General features: G+C 34.8%; 1 protein-coding gene and 1 pseudogene across 13 annotated transcripts in view; both read right to left on the bottom strand.

The window, feature by feature from the left end:
• The window catches only part of LOC143210125 (uncharacterized), a 957,580-nt gene that overhangs the window by 696,042 nt on the left and 242,260 nt on the right, over window positions 1-19,278 (bottom strand). The gene's annotated exons all lie outside the window — the stretch shown is intronic.
• Window positions 1,805-13,846, bottom strand: LOC143220787 (uncharacterized; annotated as a pseudogene).

Raw genomic sequence — 19,278 nt, 5'->3', positions numbered from 1 at the left:
ATTTTCTGAGATATTATACGTGGATTTTTCAACCTCTTCTTTCCTATTACTTATTGTTAGAGTATAATGTATTAGAATATAATGTACACTTTAATTATGTCCCCCGGGTCCCGATTATTCATCGGGCCTTAATTTGTTCGGGCTGTTTGTCTCCCGATCAAGCCGGTTAATCGAGGTCCTACTGTACATGTGAAAACATGTTTAATTTACATTTTCCTTTCTCCGGTGCAGAATCACACTCGACAAAGGAGTGCAAAGGGTTAATAAATTGCTTAAGCAAAAGCGTTAGGTTAAACGGTTTTTATAAATAGACACACGGGTTTTATATTGATCAATCGCAATACTGCCCTGTCGAGTGACATAGTAATAAACTTTTACAGTTGAATGTGAAAGAAAATCGAATCAGCTAAATAATATATTCGATGTAGTAGATGCATAATGTAGAAGACATAACGAGGGCATAGAATGCCATGTACAGGGTGAGTCCTACAGGGAGAATTCCTAGAGAAAGGGACTGTCATCGTAGGTATGTAAAAATGGATGGTCACGTTTAAAAAGGTGAAGGTGGCCTTGAGATCTCTAAAAGACGATAACGTAAAAACAAATATTTTTATGAAAATGTGTGTGCCTCATTGAACCATTCAACTCAGAACTCACCCTGTATGTATAGTAGTGTGTAAATACCTCCCAGATAGCACACGACGTCTTAAAGAAGTCCTTTTTAAGTCTATTTCAGGTCTGAAAGTCCTACGCCCTAAAAAGACGTCTTTAAGACCATAAACAGTGTGGTTCTTATATACCCATAATGTATTAGTAAATATTAGCATTGGTATTATTTGTTCGAGTTAGTGTTTTTACTTCAATTTCAATTTCAATTTCAACTTCAATTTCAACTTCACTTTTAATTTCAACTCTTCAACTTCAATTTCAACTTCAAATTTTCAATTTCAACTTCAATTTCGACCTCAATTTAATTTCAATTTTACCATGTCAACTTCTTTTTTACTTCAACTCTTCAATTTAAACTTCGATTTCAACTCTTTAAGTAAAATTTTTCAATTTGAACTTCAATTTTAACTTCAACTTCGATTGCAACTTCGATATCAACTTCAATTTCAACTCTTCAAATTCCATTTTTCCATTTCAACTTCAATTTTAACTGTAACTCTTCAATTTCAACTTCAATGTCAACTCTTCAAAGTCAACTCGTCAATTTCAATTTTTCAATTTCAACTTGCAGTTCAACTTCACTTTCAATTTCAACTTCAATTTCAACTTCACTTCAACATCACTTTCAATTTCAATAATAGCATGACCTCAAAATGACCTTGATCTTCAAAAATTAAAGTTTTACCTTCAGATCAAGCTCAAGATCATGATATTATGCATATCTGAATGTATTTTTCGATCAGTTACACGATGCAATAAAATAAGAATGTAGTTATGTATCAAAAAGCATCGATGACCTTGATAACTCCGAAAAATATGACCTTTGGAAAAAAATATTCTTTCCAGATATTTGGTCCATTAACACCATACACATTACGTAACAAATATTTTTGCATCACATTAGCCTGACGAGATATTTAGGTGTCCTTATTTAAACGGAACACCCTGTATAAATCAGATATTTATCTTGTACCTCATCGTTACGAATATATGCGCCATCAATGAGTTGAACAATATGGGTAGTGTCGAAACTAAAAATCGTCTACCTCTTTAATTGTATTAGAAAACAAAATCGGCCAATCTGATACCAGGTCGGGAATCGAATCCACTTCGTTCATCTGTCAAGCGATTGCTGTAACCAATTAATCTACCCAGACCATTCTGGAGTAGTTCAGAAACCAGCTAAATCGAAACAAAATTAATTCTTCAATTCATGTTCGTCGAGATTTACAATGGAAACCTGCTTTGTAGTATATTTATAACATAGAACTACAATATAGTTACCACTACTTATGTTTATTTATTCATTTATTCATGTTGCCTCGCTTTTCTGTTAGTTGTTTCATAACAGTTTAATGCGATACAATACCGTTGCAAGTTTCTTTGATAACAACTAAATTTTTGTAACAACTTTAAATATGTAAATGTACATGCACTACAAAACTAAGATTCTCTTTTAGCGATCGAATTGATTATGTTGTTAATAGCCACATTATACCACCATTACTTCTTAGATTGCCACTTATGTACAGAGTGTTTCAAAATGACATGTGTCGACCACTATAGCGTGACTCTGCCCCTTGGCTAGGCGGAGATCTATTATAAAAATAGATCTCCGTAGACGAATGGAAGAAAATTGTTCAAAAAATTTTAAGGTCGTTTTCTATGAGCACAGTTGACTTGAGACCCATGTGAGACTTTTGTTCAAAAAACACTTTTGACCTTCAAGAGAAGGCGAAGGTCAATTTTCCAGTCCATTTTTAACAACTATTCACCGATCCAGAGGTGCAGAATCATGCTATGTGGTCAAGACATTTAATTTTGAAACATCTTGTACAAATTAGTAACCTTTTCAGGGACGAATTTTTTAAAATGATTAGAACTGATCTAATTGTTTGATCAAGATTATATGAAATGTCTCGTTCGAAGATGATAGTATTGTAGTCATGCTTGTCATACTTCACATCACCACGTTCAGCGCATATTGAATTTGAATTTGGCGCTCTTCCATCGCCTACTTGTCCCTATTCATTTCTCTATTTTCATATTGTTTTGTGTAACCAGCATGGGATTATCACGAGTATTTTTGAAGATGATAGTAGGAGTAGCATTAGTTCTGGACATACCTTAATTATTTTCTTGCAAGGGGAATTAAAAAATGGGAGGGATACTATCATCTTCGAACGAGACATTTCATATAATCTTGATCAAACAATTAGATCAGTTCTAATCATTTTAAATCCTACGATTATATTATATGTCTCGTTTTCAATGATAGTATTCTAGATTTTTAGAGTATGAGTGATAATGCCTTATTTTAAGTATTTGTGCTCTTTATTTTAATATATATGTAACATTTTTATATTTTTAGAATTGCACGCGCAAACTGGTCATTGGGGGCTTGAATCGGTTTGTTATAAAACTTAAAAAAGGTTTGAGAACCAGGGGCCCATCCTGCACTACGTCTTATGGCTGTGATATCTACTCCTTTTTTATGAGCCGCAGATACTGTTGTGTGTCGTGTGCTATATGCTGTGAATTGGTTGATATGAATACCAGCTTTACCTAATAATGATTTAATCCAATTACCAATAGTTAGCGATGATACCGTGCCAAACGGTTTCATCGTCGCAATAAATAAATTTTTAGTATCACTAGTTCTTAGCGCTTTAGTATAATCTACAGGGTGTCCCAAAATTCGTGAAAATCCCGAAAGGGGGTGGTTCCTGAGACCATTCTAAGAGACATTTTCCTTTGCACCAAAGTCAACTGCGGCTTTGTTTAGGAGTTATTAACGAAAAACACGGACCAATCAGAGCGCGCCCTGGGCCGCCGCGCCGTCACGATGCGATGTCACGGCGTACCGCGACACTCGCTTGCCGGCGCGGCTTGGCGCGCCGGGCCAGGGCGCGCTTTGATTGGTCCGTGTTTTTCGTTAATAACTCCTAAACAAAGCCGCGGATAACATTTTTGCAAAGGAAAATGTCGCTTGAAATGGTCTCAGGAACCACCCCCTTTCGGGATTTTCACGAATTTTGGGACACCCTGTATATAGTCTAAAACAGCTAATGCTACACATAACCCTGGTTTCTCTTTAAAAAATGGTAATACTAAATCAGGTTGAAAAGCTCCGGGTTTTTATGTTTTAATCTGTTCTGTAATTTTAATACTTATTCCCGAACTGTTTATTTCTATATTATTGATATTTATTAACGCTAAAGTTTGCAGTCTTTGAGCTGTTGTCAAAGCTAATAAAGTTGCCACTTTTTCGACAGCGACCTTTAATTTCAATTGTTTAAGAGGATGTAGCTTTTCAATGTAATTAAGCACAGGGGTAACATCCCATTGTTGTAGCATATTTTGGTTTGACTGGTCTCCGTTTAAATACTCCTTTTAAAAAACGATGAATTAACCCATCTTTATTAATATCATATCCAGAAATTAAGGATATTGTAGAACGAGTGGTATTCAATGTACTATAACTTGCACCGTCTTTAAAAAGAATATTTAGGAAAGTAAGAATATCTGTCGTTTTTGGACTAAACATATCTAAGTTTCTAAAATTAGTAAATTCCCACCAACGTTTTAAACTGCAATCGTATTGTTTTAAAGTCGCTTTTGCGATAGAATGAACCATCAAATCTAAGGTTTCTTCTGATAATCCCTTTCTCGAGAAAGCTGCCCTGATAACCTGCCTGCCACCAACGAAAGGCGGGATGCTAACGGATGACTCTCGACTCTGTAAGGAGATATTAATAGCATGTAATTAGGATTAAATATAATGGCAGGTTCTATGAGGAGGGTTGTAAAAAGAGGATACCACGGTTGTGTGGGCCATAAGGGTACTACGATAGTACCGATTGTTCTGTCGTTAATTATTTTACTTAATGTTCGCAGAATAAGTGCGAAGGGAGGAAAGGCATAAAAATTTTCATTTTCCCATGATATAGTAAAAGCATCTACAGCTTCTGCTTCTGGATCTGGGAATCTAGAGTAAAATCTTTTACATTTTTTATTCAATCTAGATGCAAATAAATCTATTGTAAAGGAACCAAATTGTTTCTCCACTTGTGTAAAAGCTTTTTGAGAAAGTTCCCACTCAGAATCTACATTGACATTACGTGACGCTTTATCTGCTTCTACATTTTCACTGGAAGAAATATACGATGATCTTAGGCCGCTGTTAGACTAGGCCCAGTGGCTCAGCACGTCGTGGGGCATTGAAACAAATGTAACCTATTAGACTACGGTAACTGGTAGAGCCCATGGATATAGAAATATAGGGATGGAGCATGAGCTAACATTTTGGGCAAGGGGGTTCTTTTCTTTTCCGGAGGGTACGAGGTAGAAGCATGGATCTATGGGTAGAAGTTGCATCTTTTTCATTGGCTGTGTCCGGCGCAAGCGCAGTACGTCATTATGCATGCGTTACTGATGCAGTTACATAACCTTTTAGTATGTTCTTTAATTAGTGTTGCACATTTTAATTTCCTTTCTATATTCTCTAATTTTAGTTTTCTTTAATCCCTCGTTCTAATAGCGGCCTTAACCATATGTTTCTCACTTCGCACCAATTCCAAATTTTTCTTGAAAGCTCACTAAGATGTGAAAATTGTACACCTCCGGCTCTGTTAATATAAGAAATAGCCGTAGTATTATCTAATCTAAGTAATACTTCGCATTGCGATAATTCTGACGCAAAGCATTTTACTGCAAAGAAGGCTGCTAGTAGCTCAAGATAATTAATATGATTTTTCTTTTCTTGCTTGTTCCAAAATCCAAAGGCCTCTGAGCCATTACAGTACAGTGGTCGAAATTTCTATAAAGTCACTGTGTTTTGTGCCGTGCGAAATCAATACGGGCCGGTTTATGTACTTCTTTAAGGCCTGGTTTACGTTGTATTTTTGTCTAGAAGAATTTAAAAGTTGTTGCACACGTCTTGTTGTCACTGGGAGCTCCAATTCAGCTCGAAATTCTGCTGCATTTTTCCTTTCCTTAGCTGCAGACCTCATTAATATTGCATGTTGTCTCTTTGACTATTTTTTATTACTACCTTTAAGATGATTTTTTCCGTAATTTTCACGTAAATTGATATAATTATTAATCACAGTATATGACCGATTAGTTTTCTTAGCAATTGCGCGATTAGAGCAGCCCATATCTTTATAAGCATCGATTGATGTTTTTTCTTCACTTGTTAGTACTTTTCCTCTCGGCATTCTCATACACGTGAATCAAATTATAACAAACAGGATTTCTGTGAGCTCTAAAACTAATACTTTTAGAATATATTCGCAGTTTTCCGTAGTTCTCTGCTCAGAATACAGAGAAACACTAAGTGACTTTATAGAAACTTCGCACTTCTGTTCTGCGCCACACAGAAAAAAATCAAAACAAACGTAAATTGTAAACATAGCGGTCTAGAGTACGCAGTCCCTCTATCCGAGTGTCTACGAGGCACAAGACCAGATACGACAAATCAACAAAAATGGTGATACATTTAAAATATCTATGAAAAAGAAGATGACTTTATAGTTTACGCAAGTAACCTTCCGGACGTAACAGTCGTGTATCGTCGTTGTCCAAATCGTTTGAAGCGTCGCGTCGTTTCAAAAGGGGAAGCATTATTGTTGTTTAAAGTGTGCTGATATTAAAGGGAAATGTTGTTCGGAATGGTGACCTTGGCAACATATTTCAAGGTCATTGAAATCGGAGAGGAGGTAACACATTGATAAGTTTACCAAGTGTACTTTACAATTTAATACTTTAATTAAATTTATATAGAATTGTTACCGAGCACGATAAACTAAAAAATATGCATTTTGTTATGCTTTTAAATATTTCTATAGAGCGCGTACTTGAAACAGTGTACTTTGCTTACAAATGGTGCAGTTTCTTAAGTCGCACCATAAACGGATTGCTTAAATCTCATCGAAAAAATGTTCACAGAATGATATCTTTTCTTAAATTGCAACACCAACGGATTGCTTAAAGTGCACTGAACAGAATACGGGAAGTCCACCGATGATGGTAAGAACCGTAATAAGATACTAAACACCTCATGTTGACTAATGGTTTGGTTTCATTGTCAAAAAGACATAACGAAGGTTGTCGCGCAACGATCACATTGTGAAAATTGAGTTCAAGAAATGTGTGCTAGGGTAACGAGTCGAATTTAAAAATTAATTGATCTTGATGATACTTTCTTGATAATTAGTATTGTTTTATTTAATCCAAATTTGTATCAATACCCAGCAGTATTGTCCCGTAAAGGGTATCTGAAAATGTTCTACTTCCTTGAAAGGGTTGATTTTTAAGGTCATTGGAAGTCACTTTTTCCTTTGCAAAAATGTTCTGCGCGGCTTTGTTAAGGAGTTATTAACGAAAAACACAGTCCAATAAGAGAACAGGTCCCACTGAGCGCAGCTTTGGCATTGGTCGAGCCGGAATCCATCCGCTGTAGCCACGCTTTCATTGGTCCGCGGTTCTTCGCTAATACATAACTCCTTAACAAAGTCGCGAAGAAGATTTTCGCAAAGGAAGAAGTTACTTCAAATGACCTCGGGAATCACTCCTTTCAAAGTAGTATAGCATTTTTTAGACACCTTGTATAATATCATGATTTTAGAAATTCCAAATAAGTACGGTTTGAACGACTTAGTTGTCACAAGCATTTAAAAAATTGTATTTTTTTAACATATGAATTAATTAAAATTTCGAAAAAAATGCATAGTCTCAGATAGCACAAAGACGTATTAAAGACATATGTTGTCGGACATTCAAGACGTCTTAAAGTCGCCTAAAAGTCTTCATTAATGTCTGTACGACCATGTTTAAATAGAGCAACCTATTTTTTTACCATTGTATATGAAGGAGCACTGTCCCCTAACACATTCACCATATCATCAAAAATTTCCTTTCCAATTAATCCTTTTTTATATAAACATTCAATGACTGCACGATTTTTCAAGTTTTCCATTTTTCTAACCAAAGAAAACACATCTACTTTAATCAGCTGCTGATTTGGAATGTATGGTATGTTCACCTTATAGACGGATGTTTTCAACAACGATATGTATTTGCTACGATCAATGTCAGGCTACGAACTTTATGCATGAACCTAGTAATTGGCAATGCTTAGGACCGTTCACAGCTCTAATTAATAATTTTAAAAAATTTACTTTTGATGATATCTCATGTAGAGTGTAGACACATTAGTCTTTCCGATATCCTCAATGAAACAGCTATTCAGTTAGTTTAATTGCCACAAATCGAATACTTAAATGACAATTTGGATGTTCCCGGTCAAAATAGACTCCGGCACAGTATACTAAGGGTTAATAAATTCAGACACACATCAATTTCAATTCCTTGAGTGACTTTGAATGACCTTCATAATAGGTAATTTGTTATTCGTCTTGAAACGGGCTTTCAAAATGTGAATAAAAAAGCATGTCGTTCCATTTTAAAGAAATTACTGTCCCCTTCGAAATACGGTAACTTTCTCCGCACACATTTTTTTGTGTCTTTTTTCTATGAATAATAAAGCTATTCGGGGTGGTAGAAATGATGGCTGTTAAATGTGACGGCTCCCTTATCCCTTTGCACTCCTTTGTCGAGTGTGACTCGGCATCCAAGAAAGAAAAATGTAAATGAAACTGGTTTTTATATAAGTCTCACCACAGCCTACTCTACTACTAGCCATGCTGAAGGTAAAAACGGCAACGCTACGACAGTCCGATTGATATATATATATATATATATATATATGTATATACCAACATACCTAACCCAACACACTGAATCAGACTCTCAATCTCCCCTACCGGCCTCTCAGTTTCCCGCGTAGTTTTCAAATGTTCTCATCAATGTGTAGTACACATCGTGTACTTATTATTATGTAGTATAGCTAATCTTCGAAAATAACTAGACGGTTATTGTTGCTCGCTCGCTTCGCTCTCTCGCGAGTAGGGTTGTTTTTGTTCGCTCGCTCGCGGGTAGGACTGCTCTTGCGAGAGGGTTAGTGGTACGCATGGCTAGTAGGGCCTGCAGCTATTAATGTTTTTTATTTGGTGTGTGACTCTCCAAGAGCCACACAAAGAACTTCCCGATTCGTTAGTTGCAGTATATTATTATCATTATTTTTAGTACGTTTTAATAAGATTATACGTTTTGAGGGAAATTCAATAGTTTTCTACTTATCAAAATGTTTGCTATATGGCGTCGCATCAAACCAACGTCGTAGGCTCGTTGCTCGCTTGGTTCCTTGTTATAGCATACCAATGTTGCAAAATAAATTGTCTTAATTAGTTCTTCGCAAACGATACAACTCCTCATTATCCGGGTTTGCAGTATTGATCTTGGTTTTCTTCGATACTGTTAATTTAAATTATCCCAAAATATATAAACTGCTCAATTTTGAAACTCTGCTCAGTTCTACATACAACATTTGTAAAGTTCATTTTTCTGATGTTTTAAAATTCAAACATACTTTCTCGTATGTTTGTCCCTGACTTTTATGAATCGTAATCGCTTCAGCAGGAACCACTGGAAATTGACTACGTGTGATTTGATATTTTTCCTCACTCGACATATTTACTTGATTCGATATTTTTATTATTAGTGTTAAATTTTGATGAATATTTGCATTTTTCATATAATCACGATAACGAGTTCTTACTTTCACTCCTACTCTGGCCAATTGAAAATCTAACCACAATATAGACGAAATTTTAGTATTTTCTTGAAAAGTAATAAATTTTAATATTCCGCATGTGTGTGTGTGCTCCATTAACCAATCCGTTTTCAACATCAATGTTATTAATAATTATCATATAGTTCATATTAATTTTCAATTTAATCTCAGTTAATAATTCGTTTTGAACTGATTGTTTTTTTAAAGATTGTAATATAAATTTTTTTTTGTACTTTCATCGATAGTCTTTGAAAATGTATTCTTGGGAGTAGAGATGATTAACTCACTCTTGCATTGGGATAATTTTCGATTATTGTAAGCGGAAACATTAGCGTAAGGTACAAAAAAAAGATTATTTTACAGTAAAAAAATTTTTTTTAATTTAAAAAAAATGAAAAAAAATTTTTTTGTGTAATTACGTTTGTTTTATTATTACGTCCTCCCGTATAATTTGCATTGTTTCGAAAAAAACTAAAAATCTAAAAAACTACTTGACCAATATGGACCAAAATCTAATCAGCTCTAAGTTACGACGGGGCACATCGATTGCATCATTCATCATTCTGATCGCGTTGTTACTTTTTCAGAAAACGTTAACGAAAAATTTGATACCATAGAAACAGACATACGCACACACACACACACACACACACACACATACGAACATTTTGCTGAAAATAGTCTAAAATGACTGCAATGACCATGAAACGTGAAGATCTGCTAAAAAATCGATTTTCGATTTTCGGGGTCATTACAATAACTTCCCTATAAAATCGGGAAATTAAAAAAGTGCAATAATGGAGATAAGTATTATTTATTAACTTTTTAGGTCTTTATCTTTGTGTGTAGCACATTTACTTAATAGAATCTATTGTTTTTTCAATACATTTCAATTTAGTATTAATAACATTTTAATAATATCACATCTAAATTTTTACAAAATCATATGTATTATATACATACAGAGTTTTTAGAAAATATGTTTTACATAGTTCTTTTCACAAGTTTTATACTATATTTATTAGTTAATATAGCCACGGCGTTGTTATGTCCCCAATTGTAAGGGTAAGTATAATAGTACGCTGAAAGAATATAATTATATTTCTATATTTAAATTCCCCAAAAATGAGCAATTGCGGAAAAATATGGATGACTGCTATTCCCCGTAAAAATTGGACACCAACATAATATTCTGCAGTTTGTAGTCTGCATTTTGCAGAAACTGATATCCAAAGGTATCAGAATATTCCATCTCCTAACGGTGTACTGGAGAATGTTTTGTTCAGATGTCCAAGATTTATTATGGAAAATGCAATACCTTCCATTTTTTCCAATTCACCAACAAAATGTGTGGTACCATAAAGAAAAGATCCTGTAGAGCGCAGGGAAAGAATAATTGAAAAGCATGAAAATTTAGTTATAGAATTTATTGATTCTGATCTAAATAATTAATGGTTTCTGAAATTTAATAAACAATTATAAAGAAAAGCTTGTAATTTCGAACCATTGGAGTATTAAAACAACAAATTCAAAAATTTATTTTTGCATGCATATATGTAGTGATACTTTTGATTTCTTGGTACTTAAAACACAGATTGTGATTAGTGATGACACGAAATTACAAGTTTTTCAAGAAGGTAATGACTTATTATTTCATGAATTCCGATGATGATAGTAATGATCTTCATAATCCTTCTGTTGATGTCAGCAGTTTTTCAGTGATTATTTATCCACTTGTATTGTTGATGATTCCATTAAGATTTATATATCCAGTTATGGGTTCCATTCTGTTACAAAAAAATTAGATTTTAATATATGTAAATTATTAATTGTGGAGGGGTACAATTGGTACAATTGTAAATAATGTATATTTTGATCATTTACAAAGGGGTAGTCTTTCCACTACTACAGAAGATATAACAATTGTATTTACTCACATGTATGCAATAATCGAAGCCATAATAAATGTTCCTAATTTGGAATCAGATTTTCTGAAATCTGAAAATCATAAACACATTTTATGTAAATTAACATATTAGTATACAATCAGATATACATCATTTAGCATTTTTAGATAGATGCATTTGTGGTAAAGATTATCACAGTATTTTGTGTAAATTATTATGAATTTTTTCTAATATTTTACTAAATGATTATGTTATAACTATAAACAATAGTCAATTAGAAATTAATGCACATGTCATTTCCAAAAATTTACAACAAGTATAAAATTATCCTTTATAAGACAATATTATAATATATTACCTGCACAACTTTTCTCTTCAGTAACTGATTACCCAACCTCTTTGACGTATACACGCAGTCACTTAACCTCTTCGACTTCGTCACAATAATTTCGTCTATTTCAGGCTTCTATTGACTTATGTACATATCCCTTCATTCATTTTTAAATGTTGCATTTTAGATCAAAGATGATTTCCCATTGCTTCATGCTTCCATTTTCTTAAAAACACTGGAAATATTTCACGTATTATGTATCGCAACACCAAACTATTCCGAGAGTCCACAAAAGGTATACCGCATTTATAAATACTAGTGTGCTTTAAAATCACTTCTACTTACCATAGTTATAATATTTACAACGAACTATGTATTTGAAAATCGGACTCTCGAACTGTAAACACAGCGGTTTTGCCAAGTTGTTCAGCACGGCTAGTACGAGAGTAGGCTGTGGTTTCACAAATATAAATGACAACAAAGTTTGGAAGCTATATTTAGGTTGGGGAAAAAGTAATCCATTATTTCTCCGTTAGATAGCTGTAGTGATATATATCTCCTAAAGTATTGGTCAGACAACTTCAGGCTTCTGCTCGTTGGAAAAGTGACATTCCGTACTGGATTCAGTTGAGAGTTATACATAGGTTATAAAAGAAGGAGGTTAACAAAGAGAAAATTCGGTACATTTTACAATTTTGCTTTGATAAAGGCGAAAATGCAAGGCAGGCGGCTGAAATTGTGAATGGAGTTTATGGTCCGGATACAGTCACAGCTAATCACGCGCAATTTCGGTTTCGTCGATTCCGTTCCGGGAATTTCGATGTTAAGGATGCACCTCACACAGGTAGGCCCGTCGTCGAAAATGTCGATAAAATCATGGAAATGATCGAAGTAGACCGGCATATTAGCAGTCGTAGCATAGCCTAGGAGCTAAAGATCGACCATAAAACAGTTTTAAACCACTTGCATAAAGCTGGATTAAAACAGAAGCTCGATGTCTGGGTGCTACACGAATTGACACAGAAAAACCTGATGGATCGAATTTCCATCTGCGTAGCATTGGCCAAACGGAACGAAATCGAGCCATTTCTTAAACGGATGGTGACTGGGAATGAAAAATGGGTCACATACGACAATATTGTGCGAAAACGATCGTGGTCAAAGCGCGGTGAAGCGTCTCAAACGGTGGCCAAACCAGGACTTACGGCCAGGAAGGTTCTGCTGTGCTTATGGTGGGACTGGAAAGGAATCATCCACTATGAGCTGCTTCCATATGGCCAAACACTAAATTCGGACCTCTACTGTCAACAATTGGACCGGTTGAAGGTACCGATTGACCAGAAGCGGCCAGAATTGGCCAACAGGAGAGGTGTCGTGTTCCATCAGGACAACGCCAGGCCACACACGTCTACATATAGTGACTCGCCAGAAATTCCGGGAGCTTGGTTGGGAAGTTTTAATGCATCCACCTTATAGTCCGGACCTAGCACCAAGCGATTACCATCTTTTTTTATCCTTGCAAAACTTCCTTAGTGATAAGAAATTGGCATCAAGAGAAGATTGTGAAAATCGCTTAGTTGAGTTTTGAGCCAATAGGGACCAGGGCTTCTACGAGAGAGGCATTATGAAATTACCTTTAAAATGGCAACAAATTACACTGTCCAACAAATTTCAACTTTTTTTGTGATTTCAATATACTGTTGGGTCCTTCTTATAGAGTTTTTTGCGCTGATTCCGAATCTGGTTTTAATTTTTTTCCTATACGTCCAGTTTTTGAAAATCATGGCTTTGAAAAAAAAACATATTTTTCAACTTTAAACAAATATTGTGATGTTATTATAAAAGATATTGAATTGTTGTTTACAGCAAACGATTCTGTAGACTTTCCTGAATACAGTGATATCCAATATTAATACATTATCATTGTTTAAACATGTTTAAACAATGATTAAAGACGGAGATGCACCACTTTTGCACCAATTTTTGCGGATATTTTCGAATTTATCTCAAAAAATAAGGGTCCAGCGAAAAATTGAACTATACCACGCGAAAGAGCAGACTTTTATCTTGAGAAACCCCCCTGTGAAGTTTGCATGGTCGACGTTTTTACCGAACCAGAAAGCAAAATATCTTCGCCCGACATGCGTTGACGCCAGTGGTGCTCTTCCACTAGCGCGGTCGTTCGTCGGGATACGGCGCGGCGCGCTGCGGTGAAACGGCGCGTGGCTATAAGCGCGCAATTATGTCAGCTTACTTAAATGTAATATTTTATTGAATGTTATATTATTGTTATTTATTATTTATTAGTATATTTATTCTGTATAAATTATTTTATGTATTTTTTAATGTTAGTCTCTCGTTTATAGTATATTTAATACAAAAAATACCTTTTGTAACAAAAAAATAATTTATTCACACACTACACTATTACACTATTTACAATGTTAATATATATGTGTACACTATTCAGATATAATACACTACTAAAATACATATATTATATACACAACAACTAAAATACTATAAATAACTATAAATGTTTTTTATGAAGTTTTATACGTAGCAATGCAGATTTGAAATGCTTGACACGACTGATTTCAACAAACACAAAGCCGAAACTGAACTCTGGCATCAGTTTTCTTAAGAACCAACACGATATTTTGAAATAAATGACGGTCTACGGACAACGGAATACATACAATGTAAGGAAAGTCTGCAATGCGGTGACTGAAAAATTTTATTTTCAGTAATTGTCGTCTTATCTATGTATTGTAATTATAGTGCCAATGAACACTCGAGATTCTTCCGAGTAAAATAAGTCCAAACACAATATAAACGGGACTATTTTTATTGACTTAAATACATAATTAAAATAGTTTGCTCCATATTAAATCGATATAGTGTATTATATCTGAATAGTGTACACATATATATTAGCATTGTAAATAGTGTAATAGTGTAGTGTGTGAATAAATTATTTTTTTGTTACAAAAGGTATTTTTTGTATTAAATATACTATAAACGAGAGACTAACATTAAAAAATACATAAAATAATTTATACAGAATAAATATACTAATAAATAATAAATAACAATAATATAACATTTAATAAAATATTACATTTAAGTAAGCTGACATAATTGCGCGCTTATAGCCACGCGCCGTTTCATCGCAGCGCGCCGCGCCGTATCCCGACGAACGACCGCGCTAGTGGAAGAGTACCACTGGCGTCAACGCATGTCGGGCGAAGATATTTTGCTTTCTGGTTCGGTAAAAACGTCGACCATGCAAACTTCACAGGGGGGTTTCTCAAGATAAAAGTCTGCTCTTTCGCGTGGTATAGTTCAATTTTTCGCTGGACCCTTATTTTTTGAGATAAATTCGAAAATATCCGCAAAAATTGGTGCAAAAGTGGTGCATCTCCGTCTTTAATCATTGTTTAAACATGTTTAAACAATCATAATGTATTAATATTGGATATCACTGTATTCAGGAAAGTCTACAGAATCGTTTGCTGTAAACAACAATTCAATATCTTTTATAATAACATCACAATATTTGTTTAAAGTTGAAAAATATGTCTTTTTTTAAAACTCCATTTTCTCAAAAACTGGACGTATAGGAAAAAAATTAAAACCAGATTCGGAATCAGCGCAAAAAACTCTATAAGAAGGACCCAACAGTATATTGAAATCAAATTTGGTGTTGGACAGTGTTATCGAACAGAACGGCGCATATTTGACCCAAATCAAACAATCCGAACCATGTTAAATAAAGTCTTGAAATAAAGGTAAAAATAATGGATTACTTTTTCCCCAACCTAAGCCAATATAATTAGTAAACAAAATTGTTTATAATACAAGTAACAGTCAAGGAGCTGTCTTTATTTGAAGTAAGTTATACATAAAACACTGAAAATAGTAGAGAGTTGTTGGCAACAAAATTAGAAAATAATTCGGAGTGCAAAGGGTTAACTGCCACTTCTTTCTTCATCTCCGGATCGATTATACAGGTTGTTGTCTACATATATGTATTGTCGCAGAGCAATTTTGCATTGCAGCAGTTTTGCCTGTAGCTATCGCGATGTAGGAAGTATCCGGCATGCCCGTAAATATAATGCAAGTGATTTTTGTGTCCTGAAATTATTTATGGTTTTTTCTCGGCTACAGAATGCAATAGAAAAAAATTCAAAGAAGAAATTTATTTATGAAAAATGAAGGTTACCTTCATAAGATCACCTTTTACATAGCACTACATATGTTTTAGTACATAATATGGTAAATATTACGTTTAGGGGTGGCAGCTCCGATGACCTTGACCATGACATATGTTGTCAAATCAATTTCACCTTTTTGATTTTCACTCTTTTGCAAATCAATTTCAACGATTAAAAATATTAAAAATTAATTACACTTGAAAGCATTCCCCTCGAGTTCAGAAGAACTGCACCGTGACGTTAGACACACGTAAATAGTGTCATTACTGCGAGATAAACATAATACTCAATACACTTCAATAAATACATATGTATGTACTTTCATTTTTAAAATTTGTTAATCAGAAAATGGCTACAATGAGAATATACAGTGGCCGAAATAATGACAGGTTCACTTCAATTTGTTGATACAATGTTGTGTTTAATGCAGTATTTTTGATTTTACTTATTATTATTTATTCATTCTGATGGAAGTTTGTCACACATCCTGTAACGTGCGAGCGTGCGCCGACGAGTGTGCGCGGAAGTGTTTGCAAGAGTGCGCGCGAGTATGATGTGCGCATGAGCATTGGTCTACGCAAGCCATCGTGCGGTCCTCGTGTCTTGTCGCGTGTCGCAATATGTATTCTTCATGTATCGTTCATTATCAATAAACCGTTATATATTCAATAATCTAACAAGGTTATGGGCCCAGGAACGGTTCCATCACGCGAACGGAAGTGGAGATAAAAGACACGCATAAATAGAAAGAAAGTTATATTTAAAAGTGAGGTTATGTGAGAATAACCACGTGTTCCGAAAATTATAAAGAGGTACGATTAATAAATAAATAAAGGAAAAATGGCTAATCTAATACAAACTGATCGGATAGATAAATTAAATGGGAACAATTACCGATCATGGAAGTTTAACGTGAAAATGGCTTTAGTACAACGTGAATTATGGCAACACGTGAACGGCGAAGCTGTTGAACCAACCGAGAACGAAGCAAGGACAATCTTTAGACGTAAAGAAGACAAAGCACTAGCCACGATTGCATTAAGTATTGAGCCGGAACACCAAATACACATCATGGACTGTACAAAAGCATCTGAAGCCTGGGATGCGCTAACAAAGGTATTTGAACCAAAGTCGAGGCCTAGAATATTACAACTCAAGAAACAAATGGTTTCGATAAAGCTTGAGCATGATGAAACAATGATGTCGTATTTAGGAAAAATAAAGACATGTAGCGACAGTCTTAAAGAAGCAGGTCATGAAATCAGAGATGACGATTTAGCGTATGCAATGCTATGTGGATTACCGGATACATACGAAGGAATTATCATGGCATTAGCGAACCTCGATGACGAAAAGTTTAAGTCGTCAGAAATAAAAGGAATATTGCTGAACGAGTACGACAGGAGAGCAGCGAAGGAGAGCAGCAGCCCTGAAGAAAGAAAAGAAGCGCACCATCAAACCAGAGAGACGCCTCATCAAAACAGAGAAGCGTATAATCAACCGAAGGAATATAGAAAGGATGAAAGGAAATGCTTCAAGTGCGGTAAACAGGGACACCTTGCACATTATTGTAAAACAAGGACACAAAGCACAACGACAAAGTGGAAACAGGGTACGTCTAATGATAAGCAGTATAAGCGGAAAGATATGTTCTTATTAGAATTAAATAATGTTCAATTAGATGACTCTTGGTTAATAGATAGTGGTGCGACTCACCACATTTGTAAACATAGAGATTGGTTTGTTAATTATAAGTCAATAGCGAATGAAACAATTTACTCAGCTGACAACAATGCGCAGGATAACTTAAAGGCAATAGGAATCGGTGATATTAACATAGAGACTTATGTAAATAATGACAGTTTTGATATAACTTTGCACAATGTGTACCATGTTCCTAATGTAAGAAGAAACTTATTGTCAGTATCACAAATAGAGAGTAAGCAGAAACGACTAATAATAGATAATCATAGATTAAGCATTTTAAATAAGAAGACTAAGACGATAGTGGGGGAAGCATTCTGTAAAAATGGATTATATATCGTTAGAGCTAATGTAACTAAAAGCAGGCCAAATCAAGTGGAAACACATATTGTCAAGAATGATAAATTAGATGATAGTGAGAAATGGCATCAACGATTTTGCCATATAAGCACAAGAAATATTCGCGAAATATCAAATAAGAGCTTAGTTAGAGGCTTGGAAAATTTAAATATAAAGGATGTTCATTGTAATGGATGTAGCGTAGGCAAATCTGTGAAAGCTCCATGTAAGAGCATGGGAGGTAGACAAACGAAAGCTGTATTGGATTTAATTCATTCAGATTTATGTGGACCATTACCAGTAAAATCAATGGGGGGTTCAAAATATTTTCTCACTCTTACTGATGACTATTCTAGGAAAACAACAATATATTGTTTAAAAAGTAAAGACGAAGTATCTGGTTTCATACAAAAATATATAGCTAGAGTAGAAAGGGAACTGAATAGAAAAATAAAGAGAATAAGAACTGATAACGGATTAGAATTTTGTAACAAGGAATTAGAAACGTTATTTGATAAATTAGGTATAAGACATGAACGCACAAATGCGTATACACCACAAATGAACGGTGTAGCCGAAAGGGTTAACAGAACCTTAATGAATCTTGTGCGTGCGATGTTAAAGACAGCAAAATTACCCGAAAGATTTTGGGCAGAAGCGTTGCTTACTGCATGCTATACCAAAAACAGAGTCATGCATTCAGCAATCGGCGATAATGTCCCGGAAGGTATGTGGACTGGAAACAGACCAAGCGTGAGGCATTTAAAAACGTATGGATGTTTGGCGTATGTACATCTCTCGGGACACGGTAAGCATAAGCTCAATCCAAGGGCGAAAGAATGTATATTTGTAGGGTATTCGACACAAACGAAGGGATATCGGCTATATGACCCTTCGAAAGACGATATTATCCATAGTAAACATGTAGAATTCGTGGAAGAAGTATGTGGATTTGAATATATTCATGGGAAAGAAACATATGAAATACCATTTTACGACGAAAATAGAGCCAATGATGTAACAAATGAGATAGAAATTAACAAGGAAGAAGTAAAACTAGATGAAGCAACAAGTAGTGTACCAATAGAAGAAATGCTGAAATTAGAAAACGATAAAGTAGAAACAAATATAAATAGTGATGTTAGCAGTTTACGAGAGACGCGAAAATCAGATATTGTTATAAATAAACGAAAACGCGGAAAGGTTATTAGAAATCCTTGGGGTTGTAAAGGTAAACCTAAAAATATTGAAATTAACCTAGCAGAGATAATCGAACCTACAACGTTCGAGCAAGCGATGTCATTACCTCAATCCGAACAATGGAAAATGGCAATGGATGAGGAATTACAGAGCTTAGAAAGCAGAAATACGTGGGAGGTTGTAAATAGAGTCGAAAATATGTCATGTATCGGTAGC

This window comes from Lasioglossum baleicum, chromosome 1 (assembly GCF_051020765.1).
Source record: "Lasioglossum baleicum chromosome 1, iyLasBale1, whole genome shotgun sequence".
NCBI classification, from domain to species: Eukaryota; Metazoa; Arthropoda; class Insecta; order Hymenoptera; family Halictidae; genus Lasioglossum; species Lasioglossum baleicum.
Note: the sequence above shows the minus strand (reverse complement) of the source record. Positions and strands in the feature narration are given on the sequence as shown.